Below are 18,771 nucleotides of genomic sequence, written 5' to 3'. Positions count from 1 at the left end.
TATCTCAACGTGCTTTCGCATTAGAGCTTTAACATTTTCGCCAAAGTCTGCGAGAAGAGTTCCACCTTTTTGTATACAGTGGGTGTTTGCATCGTGCCAGCTTCGTAGTGTGAATACCCAGAGAGCTTGAATATTCGTCGCTTTTTTGTAACATCCTTTGCAGTTTGACCTCATGACCTCATTATTGTTGCCATCCAGACAATCTCGAACCATAATCTTGTTCCACAATAAGTTGTTGTCATCGCTCACTTCGTAAGCAGGGTACCAATTCCCCCAGTGGAACTCGTGAGATGGAACTAAGCACCCATCTCTTGAACAGGTTTCATTTCCTGGATCTATTTCTGCGCAGTCATCAGGTGTTCCAGAATACTCGCACCACTCGTTATGCTCCCATGAACTTTCGTCAACATCTCCAGCTGCCGCGTAGTTCAGCTGGCAAACTCTTCCTCCGCAAAAATTGAAAGACTGGCATTTGTACGTCTCGTGACAAAGATTTGCACACTGCTTTGAGTCTCTGGCTAATTGAGAGGAAATGTTGTAGCCTTTCAGTTCTGTTTTACTTCTCACGTCATTAAAAATGGTCGATCTCGTCTGCAACTGACAGTAAACGGCTATTTCATTCCTTTGTAGAAGTTGAGATAAAAAGAAAGTAAGAGTAATTTCGATAGCAGTAGTAATTGTCAACATAATTGTATACACTAAAAATTCCGCTTTACTACTAAAGAGGGCATAGCGGGCTATTTAGGGACAAACAAATTTTTTAAGAAAAACTGAATTATACAGGACTTAGTGTACGCACTGTAGTGTAGTTTTAACGTACTGAGGTAATGATATGCTCAAGACAGTAGTAAATAAATTGCCGAAATCACAGAAAAGACAAAATCAGACTGAGCAAAAACTTTAAGCATTCAAATTTCAAGCGTTTTGTGCCAGTTGGTTATGGACTGGATTCTTAAAACGATGTTCCACAATGTGGTGATCTTCTCACAAGTTGATTTTCGTTTGCTCTGCAATTCAACTGATGAAAAATGTTTTGCTGCGTTGATTGCAATGAATTCTCAATGCATTGTAGTTGATAAATTCAAAAACTTTTAGTTTAATGCCTTTTCTATTCCAAAAGTGCAGCGGGAGTTTTTCAATGAACATTAGGCCTAAACATTAGGCTCAAATAAAATTAAAATAAAATCTTTGGAAACAATGTACTTTTTTCTGTTCTACTTCTTAGGACAGAAAAAAAACAGGGCTGGGCAAATACTTATACAAAATCACTTGAAAAAATGAGTTCACTTTTTCCGGCAAAGAATTTTTATTAGCCTGTTGGTTTTTAGGTACGATGATTTTTTTTCTGATCATATTTTAATTTGAATTGATAACTAAGATTTTCGTCTGAGATAATATCTAACTAATTTAATTGCCATTAAAAAAGAAGTAGCACTCCACAATTTTGTGGGACATATTTTTACTTTTAACTAAACATGATGATTAAGTATGTGGTGTATTGGGAGTCAAATAATAGTTTCATAGTATTTCGAGTCAAATAATGATTTCATAGATGAGTTGTGATGTTGCATTAAACACATTTTTGCCTGATTTGAAAATCAAAGATTCGTGAGCATCATGTATCAACACTTATTGGTTATAACTTTTCTTTTCTTTTGAACGTCATAGAAACATTAAAAATTTAGAAAAGGTCCCAAAAAAGTTATGTAAGGTTAATAAGGATCATTTCAATCAGATTTTGTTTAATGAACAAGTTATTGTTGTACACTAATTGTCAAAACTTTTACAATTAGCTGTTAAATGCTTCTAAAGAGCAAAATATTCATTAGTTCTTTCTAGCTTAGCTGTTTTTGCAAAAACTCGAGTCTTCTAATTTTTTTGGTTTTTATTCATAACAACGCAGAGCTGAGATGCCCTGATTAAAAAAAACATTCGGGCATTTGGAAATTATAACTTTTAAAACGTTGTCCTGTAGAGTGTTCAATTTGGTGTTTATTTTGCATTGCAGGGAAGGTGATCACCATATAGTATCCTAAAAACTCTGCTCATATTCCAACACACGGCGTTTTGTCTTTCACACATGCACCCTTAGTCTAATCCTAAAAATATTTAAAGAACGTCATCAACCATTTTAAGGCTTGAAAAGACTGTCATCAATTTTTAATGTCAATGATTTTTAATATGAAAAGATTTTGTCTGGACTTTGCGTGATGTCCTCGGCTTTCGCTTGAATTAGAAAAACCGTCTCAATTTTGGTTAGACAAAAAAATGTCTGGAATTTGGCTGAATGATAAAAACGTGTCCTAGAACAATAAATTTTTTATGTGCAATTTTATTGCCAACTATTGCTTTTAACATAGTCAGAATGCATGCTCCTTCATCTTTGGCAATTTAGAACTAACAATCTATCCAAAATTCGCAACGTTTTTTTAAATTTTGACAGGAAAAAAATGAATAACGCCACATTTTCATCATGGCTAGTGGGAAGAAGTCCACTATAACTAAACTACCTAGTTTCTTTCAATCAACTCTTGTGACAAAATACTCCAGCTGTGATAACTGCTTTATCTTAAAAATTTGAGTTAAAAAAAATCTATTTAATATTCTTGTGTGTGCCTTTGTACGCGTGAATTTTTGACCTATTTAACAGATCTTTAAAGAAAAATGACTGCATAGATTTACCGCAGGTCCCCATTTGATGAAATTGAAAAGAAATTCTGGTTGTTCTGTTGTTCTAATGCAACAAAAAGAATTTCAATTTAATGATTGCTCCGAAACGGTCAAATCTTTACTTTTTGATATTTGCATCAAATCAGAAGCATAAATTGAATGCACGTACCTCGTTTAAGAGAACTCTTAAGAGATTCACGATTTCATATTGTTTGGGGCAGAATTTTTGACACTGGTTTTTAAAATTTTGTCAGTTTCACTATCCAGTGATCAAAATGAAATTGATTTTTTGCCTGGTTATATCAGAAACCATCGCAAAGATCAACAGATATTTGCATGAACTTTTGCTCAAAAATTTATTCTGTGCATCTACTTAAATTGCAATTGTTTTTGCAAATTTAAGCTAAGTCCTGCTGACGAAAGGGATCGCCGAACGAGCAATAGCGAGCAAATCTTAATAATAAGTCGGCAAACTCTTGCAACTCGTAATAATAATTCTACAATAATAATTCTCGTAATAATAATTCTGCATAATTGGATGCAAAATAATTCTTGCATCCAATGAAAAGCATAATTAATTTACTCGCAGGACATTATTTCAGGCAAAATTGTTTAATTTTATATTACATGAACTGAGATTTTATGTGTTAAGATATCCAAAATGTGGGAATTCGGTCATGATAATTGTCCATACTGTCCTTCTAAAAAATTTTTTTTGACTAAAACAAAAAAGTTTCAAATAAATTAAGAGGTTTAAGTATATTTTTAATGTTATCTTTTACTAACCAACGTTAAATAGCGTTTAAAAAAATATTTTAGGGAAACAATTTTCCAGCGCAATTATAATTGGATAGATTTCCGAACCAAATTTTCAGATTCTAAATTATATAAAGAAACTCTCAGCTTACGTCAGTTTTGAAACTCGACTACACGCTCTTTGGTTTAATTTTCTGTTTGAGTGGACATCTGTCTCCATTTCAAAAGCAACTGAAAATTTTTTAAAGTGTCCTCTTCTTGTTGAAATCTTTAAAGAATGTTTGAATCACGGTATGTAAGGAGCTCACCTTCCTCAGACTTCCTCAGAGTGCCATATGAAAGCCAGAAAAGAGAACATCTGTTATCACTTAAATTTGTAGAACTGTTTATTGTGCGCTGAAATATGAAGCACGATTAATTCTCTTGTATACCATTGCCCAGTTTTTTCTTCTAGTTATTCTTATTATCACGTCTGACGAAAAGCAAAATAACCAGATGCACGCTGAAAATCCTCTTCATGATTTCAATTAATTGCCGCATTTTTCTCTCATTTTGCTTAAAATTTTCTTATGTGCACCGATAACTACTTGTCTGAAAGGGTTTATGATATAATTATGATATCGGATCTAAATTTTGACCAACAATGAACATAATAAATTGAGTACTTAGATTACTATGAGTTCTTCTGTTGCAAACGATTTGTCCATTTGAAAAAAAATTATTCCAATAAAAAGCGCTACCCGGATGGCGACCGAATGGTTGAGTTGTAAGTGAAATATGTACCTCGTGAGAACTTACAACATGTTTGATTAAATTGAAAAAACTTATGTTTTGGTTATAAGTCGGTTATTTATTTGAGGGTTAGAAACTTTAAACCAGCCCTTTTTTGCTCAGGCAATTAACATTTAAATTTGTCACACTTTCACTAGCACGGTAATACTCTCACTTCTAATTTAAACCAGTACTCATTAAAAAAATTCGGGCAACAACACATAATACAATATTTTTTAATATATAGCAGAGTCTTAAAAAGGGGCTCATTACAAATGGGGACAAATTTTTTATGTAACGTAGAAAAACAGAACAACAGAGCAAAAAAATCCAAATTTTTTTTCCACTTTTTTCAATTTGTTCATCTTGTTAATGAAATCAACTTCTCCAGGTGTTTGTTTATGCTCCCAAGCAACTGAACAAATAGAACAAATTCAAAAAGTTAAGACCTTGATTATTAGAAATACCAAAATAGGCACAAAATTTCCGAATGATTTTGTCCCAACTTAAAATTAAAATAATTGCTTCAAAATTTTGAAGAAATTCTTCAGAAAAAAATTTCAATGAATTGCTCACATGCTGCGTCAGGCAAATTACGTCACATATTTTTTCACGTTTATGACTATACGAGCCCTTAGAGGAAGCACAAATTCTGCTTGAGTTTTAGTATTCCAATTTCAATTTGCCGCAATTCTTATTAATTTTTTCTGAAATTTAATTAGAAAGTACGGTTTAGGTTGCAAGGTTAAAATTTGATGAAATTTCTGATAAACAACTTATCATTTTGCCTTAGGTGACCTGCCTTATTGCGACACGTAAAGAAATTTTTAATCTTAACAACGTATGATCGGAGAAGGAGTGTTTTTGGAAAAAAAATGAAAAGCATATATTTCTTTTTTAATTCAAATTGTTTCTTCAAAAATCACGCTAATGAAATAATGAAAATAACTTAATTTTTTGCATGTTGACCGATGTTAGCTGAATAATAATTAATTGGCACATCGATAGGCATATGAACCTCATTTTGGTTTTTGTAAAATAAAGGAAAGATAATTGTAGAGAGCACCTAAAACTTTTAGTTTGGGAGCATGATCGGGCAAAATGTTTTGGAAAACAAACCTGATGACTTTGTCTCTTGAGTTGATAAAACAACTGCACAACTTAAATATACATTGCTATTAGTTATTTTGAACTATCACATATAATGTTCACAAATTTTGAGTTTCCCAATAAAGCAGTTAATTAAGTATATTGGTATTTGGAATCTTTACTGAAATAGTATCACTAAAAAAAACCTTTGAAAAACCAAGTCAATTACCGAAAAGATGCCGTAAGTTTTTTATTTATCTTTTATAAGTTTTTATTAATTTTCATTAGTTTTTTATCTTAATATTTTTATTATAGCAATCATTGCTTAAAGCTTTTTAAAAAATTTTGGACATTGTCCTTTGTTAGATAACACATTGGCTTCTACTGCAGACAGTTTCAATAAAATTCCAGTAAAAACGCTTATTACAATTTTTTTAAATTATATTGTAAAATAGTCTTTAAAAAGGCTCATTACAAATTAGAACAGATTTGTTAAAAAAAATTAAAATAAAACAGAGCAACAAAGCAGAAAACCAAAATTTAAATCAGTTTTTTTCAATTTGTTCATCTTGTTGTTTCATTTCAGTTTCCTCAGGTATGAGTGTTTGTGTGTCCCCAGAAGAAATTAGTGGCACTAAAAAATGTTAAGACCTTAGTCATTTTAAATTCGAAATTAAAACTCTCGCACAATTTAAGAATGATTTTTTCTACTTTTACAATTGAACTAATTGTTTTGAGAGTATAAAGAAATTCGCAGGAAATTATTCAAAGGAAATGCTCGTTACTGTCCTCAGCAAAGTAATCCTTTTTACTTCCATTCTAACAGAAATAATGCGATTTGATTACTCAGGCAAAATTTTTGAGGTCAGAAACTTTACTTATTTTTGACTAAGAAGCCCTTAGAAGGAGTGAAAACTCTGTCTCATTTTAAAATTTCAGTTTAAAATGCCTCGAATCTCAATTTCTGAAATCTAAATAAAAAGTAGGGTTCAGATTGCAGGGTTGTACTTTGGAAGCATTTAGACTCTATCTAGGCTATATAATTTTTAACTGTACGTATCCACATCTGTCAATTATGTTCCGACCCCATTTTTTTTTCGGGGAATATATACTGTAATGGATTTTCTTCCTTTGTTCAGTCAAAATTGGCCGATCGATATAATCATCGTAGAGAAAAGTGAGTGGTATCATTAAAAAGCTCGCGTCAAGCCTAAAATTCAAAATTAAAAAGATTTATTTTTGCTTTTTCGTTTTTTTTCGAGGAATTATCAAGGTTTAACGTTGTGTGCGAACACGGGACATTAGGCATGATTCTGTTCACTTTTAGCATAATTTTTGTTCAAATTAATTTTTTTCCTTTTAGTTTTTTTTACAATTTTTTATTTTAAATACCTTAGTTCAAATTTACATTTCAAGCTACTAAATGAAACATTTTACTCTCGCTAATATACGAAAGGCGATTAAAAAGCTAGTTCTGGTCTCACAGGGAAGATTACTATAAAAAATTGAATTCACTTTGAGAGCTGTTTTTCTAGAAAACTTCATATACTTTTTGTTTTCTAAGTCACTTAGAGACTACTCACTTTTCAAATCAAGTTTCCGTTAATGACCAACCTCATTTACAGTCAAATTATGCCCAAGGAACAAAAATTTCACTGAACCCGGCTAGCTTCAATATATTTCCTCATAAGAATTAAATGAACCCATCTATTGCTTTGAATGGACAGCTAATAGCTGTTAAATTTTAAAAAATCGATTTTTTTTTAACATTAACCGATCTTAAACTTTTTTTCGTGAACTGTAAATCAGTCTTTGTAACGACAGGAAATCCATCCTTTCTACTGTAAAAAAATTACTCTGGTTAGCGGTTTATCTTCTAACTCTTGGTTTTATGATTTCATTGCCACGAGTTTTCAATACTTTTAAAGAAATTATTGGATAAATTTTGTCGTAGTTTTGCTTCCGTTTGAAATTTTATCGAATCATTCTTATGTCATTTACTCCCACTGACTTATTGAACAAGCTCCATGGAGCATAGATAAAGCATCCAGAAGAAACCTTATGGTTTAATTGGCTTCGAAACTCTTCGAGCACTTTTCTATAGAATTCTTTGGTTTTCGCACGTATTTCTTGTTGTTCTCATAGTCAATCACTTATTGTGATGTCTTATCTTTTCTCGAAAATTTTGTAGTTTCGATATGTTTGTTCATATCTGCTGAATTTTTAAGTCAAATTGTCAAAAAAAGAATCCCATTGCCGTTAAAAAATTAATTAAGAATAGAAAACTTTTTACTGAAAATTTCATTTTCTCACTTTTCTCGCTCATTTTTTCCACACTTTTCTCGCTCATTTTTTCTTGAAATTGATGTTTTTGCCTGTTGTTTTTCTTCTTTATATACCCGTAAAATGCTGAACGGTCTCAAAAATTTCTAATTGAGGATCAAACGATTGATTTTACTCAAAACAGTCATTTTATAGCAAATAGTCTTAAAATTTATGATATTAAACGTTTTCAAAAAATTTTTATACTTTTTCAATTTTCTTTTCGTCAACTTGTAACTTATTCTCACCATTGAGAGGTCCATGCAATTCCTTGTGATTCAAATATCATCGTGTTTACTGATATTATGTCGTAACTGATTTTCTGTCTTTTGGAACATAGGTGTTTTCATATAAATTTTGTGAGTGGTCAAAATTTGTGTTTCTTTTTCTCTTCTTTTAGCACATTCGGGTAAAAACAGTTCAAATGTGGACGAAGTGAATCTATTAAACTTTTCATTATTATTTTAGCTGAATTAGTATAAATAACAAAGGAAATAAAAATGCATAGTATTAAGATAATAGCTATTGCTTTTAATCTCTTCAAATTTTTTTTTGCAAATTGTTTGTAGTTTTTTGACATTTTCTGCATATTTAGTCCGTTTCGTTGGCTTAGTCTAACCAAGAGCAGGTTCTATTGGTTTTTTAATGACTTCTTAGTTAGTTTATTAAGAGTTATTTTTGTTAAAAACTAATGACTTTTAATATTTTTGAAGTTATTTGGTTCATAATTTTTGTTTTAGATTTTCGAATTTCGCCTCATTGTTTCTTTTTTTTGTCGACTCGATACCTAGTCTTATTAAGGAAAAGTCCCATCTGCTGAGTAAATAGGAAAAAACTAAATTTGTGTAGTTAAGGTTTCATCGGAGTGCATTTTGACGTTGTTTCTAGGTGCTTTTAATTTTAGATATTGAGTTTTTTTCGTGATATTTTTGTTTTTGCTTATTTTGTTGTTTGTTTTCTTTCTCGTATTCTTTTCGATAGAAGATCTCATGAGCGCTGTAATTAGGCATGAAATTATGTAATTCCATTAGTAGTTAGGTTGAGTATCAATTTTTTAAATTCAAACATCTGTTTTTGATTCTCTCTTCATTTAGTTGACAATTGAGCCAAAAATGTAGTTATGCTCGGGTCGGACATCATGTGAGAACTCACATTAGCGAGCATTCTTGTTTAATTCGGCAATTAATTCTTGTGAACTGTTTTGTGTTAAACTTTGACGATTTGCTGATACTAGACGAAAACTGTTATTGTTCTTCCAAACGGTAATCCTTCAGATTGACTTGTTTTTGCAAGTGAATACGTGTTCCACTTAATTGACTTAATTTTTCTAGCCTCTCCGTGGGAAGTTTATTGAGGCTAATTGTTTCGCTATTGCAGCTATGAAAAATACGAAAACCTTCCTTATTTAAACACAATTATCTGACCTTTGATCTTGTTAAGAAATATACATTTTTTGAACTGTCTTCAATGTTTATATAATTCGGTGAACTCACTTTTCCAACTGAGAATGAATATGAGCTCATTAGTGAAAATTAATATGAATATTATGAATGAATATTAATATCACGAATGTTAGCCACATTTCATCAACATTTTCAATTGGTTTGAAATTTTTTTGTTAATTTCTGAGTTAATCGATCTTTACGGTCCAATAAAAATTAGGTCTTGCGCGTAGGTTACTGGATAGATTACAGACACAAAAGTGGTTTTGAACTTTTAATATTGCAAAATCAAATAACTTACTTAAAACTTTGAAAATTTTTATTTTTTAAATGTGTATGTCAGATATCTTGATCTTTTTGTCGAATAAACCTCTTTCAAAGCTTTTGCGTTGGTTAATGACTTAATTAGCTGTTGATTATTTTAGTTTGTCAACTTTCGACATTGTTTTTGTTGGCTGGCATTGTTCAATTGATCTGCTAGTCGGGTACAGTAGTTACAAATTTGTCATTTAGCTTGGATTGTATTTCAGGACTTGTCCTGCTATGTTTTTCATAGCTGCGAAGCTGTAAGCTAAGCAGAGCTACATTGAAGTGCGCTTGATTTTTTTGTTGGGACGTCTGTTTTACATTTGCTAACACAGCCAAGCTGTAAAAATCAACTTTTCTGAATGATTTACCTTTCACTGACGGCATTTGCATGCGTGACCTCATTTCGCACTCTCTTTCGACTTAGCTCAACCAATAAAATGACTTTTTCACTTTCAATCTTGAGGTTAAATTGAACTAGTTTAAGGTCCAAGGAATTCAAATGTGTAATAAAGGTCCTTAATGAAAAGGCTTCTGCACAAGGAATATTAACAAGGTTTACTGATTTATAGCTTCAATAACTCTTTCATTTTATATCATTATCTATTTCTATGTCTTTTTTACGACAAGAAAGTCTATTGTTTCGCAGCTATTCCGGCAATCTGCCGTCAACGTTTTTTTTCATCGAACAAAAATTAGTTTCGCTTTACATCATTCTGTCGCTTTTTCAACAAAATGCTTGAAATTTTTTTGACTTTTCCAGTTTGGTTTTACTCTCCGCTCATTCTGCTCAAAGCATTTTTAAACAGCAGTTGCACATCATAGCAACAGAAATAAACAGAGTCTGTATGAAAATTGAAATTAGAAACACAAACGAGATAAACCCAATTTTAGATAACCGCTACTTGAACTTTAATCTCAGAAGTCTTGGTTGCCATCTCTTACGCTTTTCACTATAAATACTAGATACAGACCCTGTATCCTCCTACTAGAAAAACAGGGGTATGTTCGACGCCAAAATGACACCAAAATATCTTACATTTTGAAGTTTTTTTGTACTTACTTTTTTGTAATTAATTTCTTCTATTCTCTCAATCCCAATCGTGTTTATGGCAATACATGGTGTCTAGTTCGGGCCATGTGCCGGGTATATTCTATAGTAAGGAGTTTCTTCTTTTTAACCACATATTATGACGTAATTGCGCGATTGTTTCACCATATATATCTTATTTCACTATGATCCATAAAAAAGCGCGAATATCAGTGTATAATGTAGAATTGATTTGCTCCTCTGATTTGGGAAAAACATCAATCTAAATGTTCTCTGAAGAAATGAAGAAATGGATAATATTAATCAAATTTCGGCCTTTTTTAAAATTAAAATGCTTTGCCTATTTTTTCTGACTTCAAGCTTTTGGCATTAGTTTTTCCTGTTCACTATTTATTTTAGACCTATTATATAGATAAACTGGTATTATTACTAAATAGATTCCACAGTTCAAATATATCTTGACTTTTTTAAAAGGTATTTGTCAAATTTCTTAATCTTTTTCTGCTAATAAACCTCTTTCAAGATTTGTGCGTGGGTTAATGGTTTTACTTAAAAAGATTAAATTTTCTCATCAAAAAAGTTTTCACAGTTTTAGCTATGATTATTTTTGTTTTGTTTGTTTGAAAAATTTATTTTTGATAGACGATTGGAATGAATACTATCAATACAAATAAGAATTAGAGATGCTATCTAAGACCTATAAGAACAAAATCCAAATTGGGCTAACCCCGTTTCTACTTCTGAATTAGTTTTTCAAACTGAATCTTTTCATTTTGAATTTTTTTGCCGGGCAACTGTTGTTTACAATCGCTTTGCGCAAAATGAGTAAAGAATGAAACTTGGCTAGAGAAGTCAAAAAAGATTTCACGCAAAATGCCGAAAAACTGCAGAAAGAGGTAAAGCGAAAAAAAATTTTGTTCGACGAAGTGAAAACATAGCAAGGCAAGACCTGAAATACAATCCAAAGAATTGAATGACAAACTTAGAACTACTGCAACTGACCATCTCAAAAGTTGTAAAACTAAAACAATCGAACAAACTAAGCAAAAAAATCATTACGAAAACTGTTGAAACTTTTATCCCAAAGCCAAATTTTAATCTGTTTAAAAAAAACCATAACACCATTAACACAAGTTTTGAAAGAAACTTATTGGCCAGCAATTATTACGAAAGATGACAATTACATTTGGAAAAAAAAACACATAGCAAAATTTCCGAAATATCAAGAAATATCAAAATTTCAAAACCACTTTTGGGTCTCTGGAGTCTATCCAATAATACCAGTATATTTATATAGCAGCTCTAGGTTAAATAGTGAACAAAAATGCCAATAAAAAAGCTTTAATTTTGTAAAAATAGCACTTGGGTCAAAAAATGGGTCAAAATTTGAGAAAAAATTATCCATTTTCTTTAGCAAACAGAGCGCAAAATAATAATCAATACAATCGAAAGATGACCTAAACCAATTGAACAACTAAGTGCAACTAAATAGACTACACTGATATTAATGCTATTTGGTTATTGGTCTTGCGTACCAAGACTAATTCCACAGAACATATAAATTTCTGTTTTTCCCAAATTGGAGGCGCAATTCAATTATATATTATGCACCGGTCTTTTATTCATGGAATATAGTCAAGCAAAATATACATGATGAAACATCAGCGCACTTAAGTCATAAGTTGTGGTTAAAAAGAGGAAACTGCTTACTAAAGAACATAACCGGCAGATTACCGAAAATTAGCCGCACTTGATTCCCAAAAACCACAATTGGGATTGAAAGAACAGAAAAAAATGAAAAGGTTGATTTTGGGTTAAAAAAAAATTTTAAAGTGCTAAATATTATGACTTTTTTGTTGTCGAGCATACTCCTGTTTTTCTAGTGAGAAGAAACAGGCGCAGGCTAGTATCAATACCGAAAACCATTAGAGATGGTAACTAAGACTTATAAGAACAAAGTTCAAGTGACGGTTCTCTAAAATTGGTCTGATCTCTGTTAATGTTCATTTGCTTTGCTGAGCAACTGCTATTTAAAATCAGATTGCGCAGAATGAGCAAATAGTGAAACTGGCCTAGAGACGTCAAAACGATTTCACACTAACTGCAAAAAAAGCGGCAGAATGAGGTAAAGCCAAACAACAATTTAGTCCGACACAAAAACCTAGCAGGAGAAGTCTTGAATTAAAATGGAAAGAATTGAATGACAAACTTAGAACTACTGTACCTGAATAGATCAATTGAACAATGCCAGCCACAAAGAAAAACAATCTCAATAATTGAGAAACTAAAATGATCATAAAGACTAAACAAAAAATTAATCATTGCAGATACTATTGAATCTTTTAACCCAAAGTCAAAATTTAAACTATTTAAACAAAACCATTAATCTACGCACAAGCCTTGAAAGAGTTTTATTGGCCAAAAAATTCTAGAAAAACGACAAATAAACAAAAAAAATGAAGATGGCGAAAATAAGGTAACGGCACTTAGTTCGGCAAAATTATTAAACTCAAAACCACTCTTGCATCTCAAGAATCTATCCAGTAACTTATGCGCAAGACCTTAAAAATGTTTACTGGGCCGTACAGATCGATAAACTCGAAAAGATCGAAAATGACAAACTGTTTCAGATTTTATCGAAAAAAAAAGCTAAAAGTTGTGAAAATACTGAAAACAATTCCATCGCCTACAAACTATGCATTAACCTAATAACAGACCCATGAGGATGCTGCCTGGCCCATGAAGGTAGAAAAACTGTCACCTGAGGCCTGAAAAAGACAAATTTTCTAAAAAATCAAAAAATTTGCTACAAATCAACGGGAAATTAAAAAATTGAAAACAATTCCACTGCAGATAGAAAATGAACAAAACCTATTTTCCGATATTCCATGGCCCTTGACGCTGGAAAAAGTGAATTAACAAAAAACAACAAAAATCGTTCAAAAACTTGAAACACATTGAAAGTTTTATTAAAAAATGATAAAACTCGTGATATTTAAGTGTTGAAACCCATCTCATGGCCACCAGCAACGAAAATCTAGACCTAGAAGGGACTATGACTTTATTGGAAAAAAATGGAAAAACAGTAAAAATCCGAGGTAAAATGCCGCATGTGAATAAAAAACAGCGAGAAAGCACTTTACTTTCAAATTAGATTGACAAAATTTCCCGCCGCAAAACCGCTTGCTTTTTAGCTCCACTTCCTGTTTCGGTGTGACCAAAATCATTGCTTCAATTTTACTTGAAAAATCTTGAAAACAATTGAAGAGATCTTTAAAAAAAACACCGCCCAAAAACAATAGAAATTCTAGTATTGCAAAACACCAAGAGAAGGCCACTAAAAGCCCCATCTAAAGCTGTTCGTGCATTAAAAAACGCTTTTACAAAAAATGCTCAAAACGTCCAACAGTTCAAGATTGCAAAAATAGCTCAAAATTTAAATGAAAAGAAAGTTTAAAGAAGCATCCCAATTGTACTATATCCAAATTGGGTAAGTGGGACAGACGGTTTTGAATGAACGATGAGAGATTAATACTAAAAACTAATTGAAAAATGCCGCAGGTTACCAAAAATTTAGCGGAAAATTTTTTTCACACCATTTTCTCACGCTCTCTCAGATTGATGCTTGAAGAAAAACCACTCTAAATTCTCTCTGTCTCTCTCTCTTTCTCTCTCTGTCTCTCTCTCTCTCTCTCTGCTTGAATTTTGTTCAGGAGATCGACTTAGCACATTCTTTGGATTGTAAAAATAGAAGCGCCATATTAGCCGGCTGAGAAGATGAGGGCAGCTATAAATATAACAGAAACAATTCCAAACATTACGTCACGTCTTTCGCCAAAATCAAGCATTAGTGAAAAGAACTAGATACTCATGTAGGTTGAGGAACGGGAAAAAAGAACTAAGTCTCCTTTACAACCGATGCAATAAAAAAGCATAGCTGAAAAAAAAAGCCGCAACAGCTTTGTAGGTCTGCAGTCTCAAAAAGATAGAAAAAGAAACAGACCAAAAAAGAAACCCTTTCCAAAATGTTGAGATGATAGTTTTTGATTAACAATCTATTCAAATTATTGACACTTGTACTAGCTGCTCTAGAGTGGCACGTGCATCTGGGGGTGTGAATAATATGGGCCCTTAAGAATAACTAAGTTGGTGGCACAAACCGAAAAGATCCCGCTTTTGGGAGTGACGCGATTCAGTTGAAAACAAAAAGCAGATTTGAAGTGATTGTGACCTAATACGGTCGAAACAAAAAGTTGGCGAAATGAAAATCAAAATAACAAATCCTAAGCTAAAGTTCAAACAATTTCCAATGACTAAACGAAAGTCTAGACCTAGAGACAAACATTTAGACAACATTTAGACAAAAATCCTATCGAAAAAATGATGAAAAAAACCAGTAAAAGTCAAAGATGAAATGCCGCATGTGAACAAAAAACCATTAGCGAGAAAGCAGTTTTTAAATTCGCCAATCTTTCACTCTAATTAAAAATTAGAATGACCAAATTTTGCTTCAATTGACCAAAACTATCGCTTCAATTTTACTTCAAATATCAAGGAAATGATTAAACAGATCATAAAGAAACAGCGCCCGAAAATTTCAAAAAAATATGCCAACTGCACTATTTTCAGCTAAAGTAATTGGAAGAAAAGCTTTTGAGTGTAAAGATAGAGTTAATACTAAGAAACTAATTTAAAAAAACCCTGTGTGACTAAAAATTTTCGCTCGCTTAGCGCAAAATTTTTTCATAGCAACTTTTCACACTCTCTCAGATTCATGCCTAAACAAAAACCACTCTAAATTCTCTCCCTCTTTGAATTTGATTCACGAGATTGATTTAGCACTTCATTTCACCTGAAGAGTTTGGCTTCTAAAATGCATTGAAGTGTTTTAAAAATTGAAGTCACCGATTTAAAAAAACTAGCCGGAAGACCCCGGCATCGACTCCAAGTAAAACAAAACTTAAACCCTAGTCAGCCAATAATGGAATGAAATACTATTTTCAATACCATTCAATTTAAAACACAAACTAAGACAGAACTTAGGGAAAAAACAAAGTATATTTTTTTCTGGTAAAGATTATATGACTTGGGACTCCACAAGCAGAGTTTATAACAAATTGTATGGTATGATTCAACTGTATTTAACATATAACAATCATCTGATGAAAAAACAAACCAACAACCCATCTCAAGAAAAGAAAAAAAACCGAGCAATCGGAAAAGAAGTAAAAACGAAAACCGAAAAACCTGTTAAATTTTTCTAATAACACTACGAAAAATGCAAAGTGAATATAACTGTTCTTAACACTCCTTATCAAACCATCCTTGCCTATTCAATAGGCAACCATGCGGACTCCACTCAATCGCATTTAAAAACATTAAAAAAATGAGAAAGGATGAAAAACTACAAAAAAACTGTGCAGATTTTATTTTTTTACTTAAAAATAATCCTTACCCCAACTTTTATTAAGCAATTCAGTAGTACAAAATTTTCTGTAAGTCAGAAAAAGAAAACAGAAATAGTAGGCACACAACTTCAAAAACAGAGAAACTAAGCCATAAAAACTGTTCACATTTAGCCTATTTTCTTCTTCTTAAACATAATTATAATGAAATTAACGAAACTATGAACGTCCATGAAAACAAACATAAAAACAAAAAATTAAAAACAAAAAGCAAACATCAATTTACCTTAGAACTACTAACATGAAAAGGAGTACAAAAACCGTTAAGAAAGTGTCTAAATCGGCGAAATCACAAAAAATACGTCAAAAAAAGGCATATAAAACACTAGTAAATCATTCAGATGGTAACAAAATGCTCCCGATACATACAGTTAGATGTTAATATGATTAACGTGAACTAATTTAATCAAAAATGCAAAAACACATGGCCCAGATTGCCGGAAAATAGCCGCCGTTGATTCCCATAACCAAGATTGGGATTGAAAGAAGAGAAAAAACTAATGACAAAAAAATGTTTTTGGTACACAACAAATTTTAAAGTGCAAACTAATTTGATGTCAACTTGGAGCTGAGCATACTTTTGTTTCGAAATGAGACGACACATTGGCAAGTATCAATACCAATAAGCATTAGAGTTGGTAACTAAGGGCAAAGTCTAAGTAACTGTCATCTAAGTTTGTATTCTTAGTTTCTATTCTTAGTTCGTTTTTTGATACTGACTTTGTTCACTTTGAATTGCTTTGCTGAGCAACTGCAGTCTATAAACGCTCAACAGAATGAGAGAAGAGAGAAACTTGCCTAGAGATGCCAAAAAATTTTCACGCAAAATGTTGCACAAGCTGTGAATAAATGAAAAGCAAAAAAATTTAGTGCGAAGTAGAAAACATAGTCCGAAACAAGCGGAAGAAGTCCGGAAACGACTCGAATGAGAAAATTGCCCATTCTTATGACCAAACAACTGAAAGACTAATGTGAACCCTGAACCTCCACATATGCAATAAAAAATTAAGGAAGAATAGAAACGGCATTCAAAAACAAATTGAACAAATAAACTATATAAATTTAAGTTTGAGTTTTCTTTTATAGTACAAGGAAACGTAAAGCCGAATACAGTTCCCTTGCAATTAGAGCAATGAAAATTTCGCAAATGGGCTAGAGCAATGGGCAAGTCAGAATAGGCTAAGAAACTTGTCTATGATTAAAAAGAAAATCTTCAAAAACTAAGAAAAATGTTTTAAAATTTTTCCATTTTTCTGTCAATTCTCCTACGAAAAAAATGAGTTATACAGAGAAAACTTTAGTCAATTGGTATCTGAATATTTCTTAAGTAATAAACTTCTATCCAAATCCCACTTAAAGCATTAAAACAAAAAAACAGCTTTTGGCATTAGTTTTTCCTGTTCACTATTTATTTTAGACCTTTTATATAGATAAACTGGCATTATTACTAAATAGATGCCACAGTTCAAATATATCTTGACTTTTTTAAAAGGTATTTGTCAAATTTCTTAATCTTTTTCTGCTAATAAACCTCTTTCAAGATTTGTGCGTGGGTTAATGGTTTTACTTAAAAAGATTAAATTTTCTCATCAAAAAAGTTTTCACAGTTTTAGCTATGATTATTTTTGATTTGTTTGTTTGAAAATTTTATTTTTGATAGACGATTGGAATGAATACTATCAATACAAATAAGAATTAGAGATGCTATCTAAGACTTATAAGAACAAAATCCAAATTGGGCTAACCCCGTTTCTACTTCTGAATTAGTTTTTCAAACTGAATCTTTTCATTTTGAATTTTTTTGCCAGGCAACTGTTGTTTACAATCGCTTTGCGCAAAATGAGTAAAGAGTGAAACTTGGCTAGAGAAGTCAAAAAAGATTTCACGCGAAATGCCGTAAAACTGCAGAAAGAGATAAAGCGAAAAACAATTTTGTTCGACGAAGTGAAAACATAGCAAGGCAAGACCTGAAATACAATCCAAACAATTGAATGACAAACTTAGAACTACTGCAACTGACCATCTCAAAAGATGTAAAACTAAAACAATCGAACAAACTAAGCAAAAAAATCAATACGAAAACTGTTGAAACTTTTATCCCAAAGCCAAATTTTAATCTGTTTAAATAAAACCATAACGCCACTAACACAAGTTTTGAAAGAAACTTATTGGCCAGCAATTATTACAAATGATGACAATTAGATTTGAAAAAAAAACACACAGCAAAATTTCCGAAATATCAAGAAATATCAAAATTTTAAAACCACTTTTGGGTCTCTGGAGTCTATCCAATAATACCAGTATATTTATATAGCAGCTCTAGGTTAAATAGTGAACAAAAATGCCAATAAAAAAGCTTTAATTCTGTAAAAATAGCACTTGGGTCAAAAAACGGGTCAAAATGTGAGAAAAAATTATCCATTTTCTTTAGCAAACAGAGCGCAAATTAATAATCAATACAATCGAAAGATGACCTAAACCAATTGAACAACTAAGTGCAACTAAATAGACTACACTGATATTAATGCTATTCGGTTATTGGTCTTGCGTACCAAGACTAATTCCACAGAACATATAAATTTCTGTTTTTCCCAAATTGGAGGCGCAATTCAATTATATATTATGCACCGATCTTTTATTCATGGAATATAGTCAAGCAAAATATACATGATGAAACATCAGCGCACTTAAGTCATAAGTTGTGGTTAAAAAGAGGAAACTGCTTACTAAAGAACATAACCGGCAGATTACCGAAAATTAGCCGCACTTGATTCCCAAAAACCAAAAAAAAATGAAGATGGCGAAAATTAAGTAACGGCACTTAGTTCGGCAAAATTATTAAACTCAAAACCACTCTTGCATCTCAAGAAACTATCCAGTAACTTATGCGCAAGACCTT

Source organism: Convolutriloba macropyga, chromosome 9 (assembly GCF_964194025.1).
Source record: "Convolutriloba macropyga chromosome 9, txConMacr16.3, whole genome shotgun sequence".
NCBI lineage: Eukaryota > Metazoa > Xenacoelomorpha > Acoela > Convolutidae > Convolutriloba > Convolutriloba macropyga.
The sequence above is the reverse complement of the archived record's forward strand: the minus strand, read 5'-3'. Positions refer to the sequence as shown.